We start from the raw sequence: 5,000 nt of genomic DNA, 5'->3' as shown, positions 1-5,000 counted from the left end.
CTTTGCAACCATACTTCCCCCGGAACCCAAAAGCTTTGGTTTCCCGGAGGCTGCCCGCCGAGTCATCGGAGGAACTGCGGCGGATCGCTGGCTGGCATCGTTTATGGTTAGAACTAGGGCGGTATCTGATCGCCTTCGAACCTCTAACTTTCGTTCTTGATTTATGAAAACATACTTGGCAAATGCTTTCGCTTCTGTTCGTCTTGCGACGATCCAAGAATTTCACCTCTAACGTCGCAATACGAATGCCCCCGCCTGTCCCTATTAATCATTACCTCGGGTTCCGAAAACCAACAAAATAGAACCGAGGTCCTATTCCATTATTCCATGCACACAGTATTCAGGCGGGCTTGCCTGCTTTAAGCACTCTAATTTGTTCAAAGTAAACGTGCCGGCCCACCGAGACACTCAATAAAGAGCACCCTGGTAGGATTTCAACGGGGTCCGCCTCGGGACGCACGAGCACGCACGGGGCGGTCGCACGCCTTCAGCTCGCCCCACCGGCAGGACGTCCCACGATACATGCCAGTTAAACACCGACGGGCGGTGAACCAACAGCGTGGGACACAAATCCAACTACGAGCTTTTTAACCGCAACAACTTTAATATACGCTATTGGAGCCGGAATTACCGCGGCTGCTGGCACCAGACTTGCCCTCCAATAGATACTCGTTAAAGGATTTAAAGTGTACTCATTCCGATTACGGGGCCTCGGATGAGTCCCGTATCGTTATTTTTCGTCACTACCTCCCCGTGCCGGGAGTGGGTAATTTGCGCGCCTGCTGCCTTCCTTGGATGTGGTAGCCGTTTCTCAGGCTCCCTCTCCGGAATCGAACCCTGATTCCCCGTTACCCGTTACAACCATGGTAGGCGCAGAACCTACCATCGACAGTTGATAAGGCAGACATTTGAAAGATGCGTCGCCGGTACGAGGACCGTGCGATCAGCCCAAAGTTATTCAGAGTCACCAAGGCAAACGGACCGGACGAGCCGACCGATTGGTTTTGATCTAATAAAAGCGTCCCTTCCATCTCTGGTCGGGACTCTGTTTGCATGTATTAGCTCTAGAATTACCACAGTTATCCAAGTAACGTGGGTACGATCTAAGGAACCATAACTGATTTAATGAGCCATTCGCGGTTTCACCTTAATGCGGCTTGTACTGAGACATGCATGGCTTAATCTTTGAGACAAGCATATGACTACTGGCAGGATCAACCAGGGAGCTGCGTCAACTAGAGCTGAGCAGCCGGCCGCCCGGGAGTGTGTCCCGGGGGCCCGCGCGAACACGCAAGCGTCCGCTCAATCATTCTGCAAACAGGAGGAGGCTGAGCTCCCCTGCACAATACACCTCGAAACCCTCTCAGGTCCCGGCGGCGCGCAGCGCCGTCCCAAGTACTTGGTCGGGTTCGAGAGAGGCGCAATCGCCCGGAGTTAGGCGAGTAGACGCTTTCGGTGCGACCACCCGTGCTCCCAACTGAGCTTGCCGCTGCCGACAGAGGCCCGGGAGCGTGCTGTCGTGGCATTGCCGGCGGGAGACAACACGCGCCACCTACGGTGACCGGCAGCTCCAACGCCAGCGCCACAGAAGGACAAAAGCCCCACTTGGGTGCCGAAGCGAACTCTCCCAGCACAGCGCACGCGCCAACACATCCGCACAGCTGCGATACAAACCACCAGCGAGAACCGCTGGGGCGACCGAGCAGCAGACGGCGTCGCGGCGCCGAGCGCCGGGCGGCGGCGCATCCTCAACGCACACAGTCCTCAATCGGACCAGCACACTGAAGATGTCCACCGCGCTTCGCACCGGGCCCGCGAGGACCTACTTTGGCCGCACGGCGCCGCGCGCAGGGTGCGCCGGCGCGCAGCTGCGACGCCTGCCGCGTCCGTCGGCCGGCGCGCCTGCCACTGGCCGCCCCCACCAGCCGGCTGTAGCGCGTGCGCCCACGCACCGCGCGGCCAGCACGCCGGGAGGCGCCCCCTCACCGGCCGGGGACGGTCCCACCCAGCCACCGCCGCGTATCGCTTCACACCCAGATGCCGTTCAGTTTCATCGGCATGGTGGGTATCGCTGGAACAACCGGTTAGTACCTCAACCTATCGTCGCCATCACCGATTCACCCCTAGCGAGAACAACCGCACCACAACGGGTTACCATTTCTTCATTTGCGTAACTTCACCAGAAAACGTAGGCGTCCATCGCCATTAGCAACTTCAACGATTATTGCATGCCTGTGTCAGCTGTCACGCCACACTACGTCTGCCCACATACACGCAACAGAATGTGCACGCCTAGACAATACGTGGAAGGTGGCCCCCGTACGTATGCGATGTCCATTGCTCGAACGACTGTCAACCGGCCTCTGTAGCATGTCGCAGATATGGAACGCGGTGCACCATGCTATCACGGTGTTTGAGGAGAGACGACTAGGTCCGAATACATCAACAGACAGCTCATGCTGATCGCCATCCACGGCGTCCGTTCCTCCCACACGTCTCTATGGCGTACCACACTGCAATCCAGCTCTCATAGGGAGACGACACGTAGCTGCGTGCACAATATTTGCACTGTATGGTCCGCCGTTTTTGGGCGCAGTCGTTGTACGGTCACACATGTGCCACGATGTATCATTCAGTACATAAGGACGAATGTGCAGTACAGATTGTGGTTTATGCGTACGACATCAGCGGACAGTTGACACAGGCCGCACCACAACGTAGCCTGAGTACGTCGCATGCGAAGGGCATTGAACATGCAAACTTCTCACCAACCAGCTTGCGAAGGCAGGGGGCAAGGTGGGGACGTGGGGAGGGGTGGGGGGGGGGGGGCGGCATGTACGTCCTGCTGCCATCCACATTACAGTGTACAGCAGGAGCATGTGGAAAGTGAGCAAGACTTGCAAGGTGTTTAACATGAAGCGATACACAGGGGAGCGGGCAGTGCGAGTAGCGAACTATATTGCGAGGGTTGCGGGTGGGCAACACTACACTAATTGAACGAGTCGTATAACAATTACAGAGCAGGTTTAGACGACAACGTGGGTTAGGTTAGCGGACAACGTGGGTTAGGTTAGCGGACAACGTGGGTTAGGTTAGCGGACAACGTGGGTTAGGTTAGCGGACAACGTGGGTTAGGTTAGCGGACAACGTGGGTTAGGTTAGCGGACAACGTGGGTTAGGTTAGCGGACAACGTGGGTTAGGTTAGCGGACAACGTGGGTTAGGTTAGCGGACAACGTGGGTTAGGTTAGCGGACAACGTGGGTTAGGTTAAGGCACAACGTGGGTTAGGTTAAGGCACAACGTGGGTTAGGTTAAGGCACAACGTGGGTTAGGTTAAGGCACAACGTGGGTTAGGTTAAGGCACAACGTGGGTTAGGTTAAGGCACAACGTGGGTTAGGTTAAGGCACAACGTGGGTTAGGTTAAGGCACAACGTGGGTTAGGTTAGCGGACAACGTGGGTTAGGTTAGCGGACAACGTGGGTTAGGTTAGCGGACAACGTGGGTTAGGTTAGCGGACAACGTGGGTTAGGTTAGCGGACAACGTGGGTTAGGTTAAGGCACAACGTGGGTTAGGTTAAGGCACAACGTGGGTTAGGTTAAGGCACAACGTGGGTTAGGTTAAGGCACAACGTGGGTTAGGTTAAGGCACAACGTGGGTTAGGTTAAGGCACAACGTGGGTTAGGTTAAGGCACAACGTGGGTTAGGTTAAGGCACAACGTGGGTTAGGTTAAGGCACAACGTGGGTTAGGTTAAGGCACAACGTGGGTTAGGTTAAGGCACAACGTGGGTTAGGTTAAGGCACAACGTGGGTTAGGTTAAGGCACAACGTGGGTTAGGTTAAGGCACAACGTGGGTTAGGTTAAGGCACAACGTGGGTTAGGTTAAGGCACAACGTGGGTTAGGTTAAGGCACAACGTGGGTTAGGTTAAGGCACAACGTGGGTTAGGTTAAGGCACAACGTGGGTTAGGTTAAGGCACAACGTGGGTTAGGTTAAGGCACAACGTGGGTTAGGTTAAGGCACAACGTGGGTTAGGTTAAGGCACAACGTGGGTTAGGTTAAGGCACAACGTGGGTTAGGTTAAGGCACAACGTGGGTTAGGTTAAGGCACAACGTGGGTTAGGTTAAGGCACAACGTGGGTTAGGTTAAGGCACAACGTGGGTTAGGTTAAGGCACAACGTGGGTTAGGTTAAGGCACAACGTGGGTTAGGTTAAGGCACAACGTGGGTTAGGTTAAGGCACAACGTGGGTTAGGTTAAGGCACAACGTGGGTTAGGTTAAGGCACAACGTGGGTTAGGTTAAGGCACAACGTGGGTTAGGTTAAGGCACAACGTGGGTTAGGTTAAGGCACAACGTGGGTTAGGTTAAGGCACAACGTGGGTTAGGTTAAGGCACAACGTGGGTTAGGTTAAGGCACAACATGGGTTAGGTTAAGGCACAACATAGGTTACGTTAAGGTACAACATAGGTTACGTTAAGGTACAACATAGGTTACGTTAAGGTACAACATAGGTTACGTTAAGGTACAACATAGGTTACGTTAAGGTACAACATAGGTTACGTTAAGGTACAACATAGGTTACGTTAAGGTACAACATAGGTTAGGTTAGGTTACACGTTGTTGTAAGGAAAGGTGTAGGGGGGGGGGGGGGCGGGGGCGGCAGGTTCGTTGATAGTGATTATAGTAAGTGAATGCTTGTGACATGATGAGATTTGTCACGTCAGGATGCACCTTTGGCTTATTAGAGGCGGCGCTCCAATTCTATGCTTGTGTCAGACCTGTGTCTTTGACTCATGTCATTGTTTGTGGGCTGTGACAGGAGGTACTATTGTGATGTTGGGTGCACCGTTGTATAGGACATGTGTGGGTATTGGTGCCTTATCTGCGCAATGGTGGATGTCGAAAGGGGGGGATATTCTATTTTCCGCATGGACCTCCTGGTCTGGTTGTGATAGTGTGGATTGTGTAATGTGGCGGAGAGGATGCACTGGATGT

General features: G+C 54.1%; 1 non-coding gene across 1 annotated transcript in view; it reads right to left on the bottom strand.

The window, feature by feature from the left end:
* The window catches only part of LOC124774282, a 1,909-nt gene extending 684 nt beyond the window's left edge, over positions 1-1,225 (bottom strand). The window contains exon 1 of the ribosomal RNA XR_007015270.1: positions 1-1,225. This exon is cut by the window's left edge and continues 684 nt beyond it. This is a non-coding gene — a ribosomal RNA (small subunit ribosomal RNA).
* Between the last annotated feature and the right edge of the window lie 3,775 nt (positions 1,226-5,000).

The sequence above is a fragment of the Schistocerca piceifrons genome, unplaced genomic scaffold (genome assembly GCF_021461385.2).
Source record: "Schistocerca piceifrons isolate TAMUIC-IGC-003096 unplaced genomic scaffold, iqSchPice1.1 HiC_scaffold_961, whole genome shotgun sequence".
Taxonomy (NCBI): Eukaryota; Metazoa; Arthropoda; class Insecta; order Orthoptera; family Acrididae; genus Schistocerca; species Schistocerca piceifrons.
The sequence above is the reverse complement of the archived record's forward strand: the minus strand, read 5'-3'. Positions and strand labels throughout refer to the sequence as shown.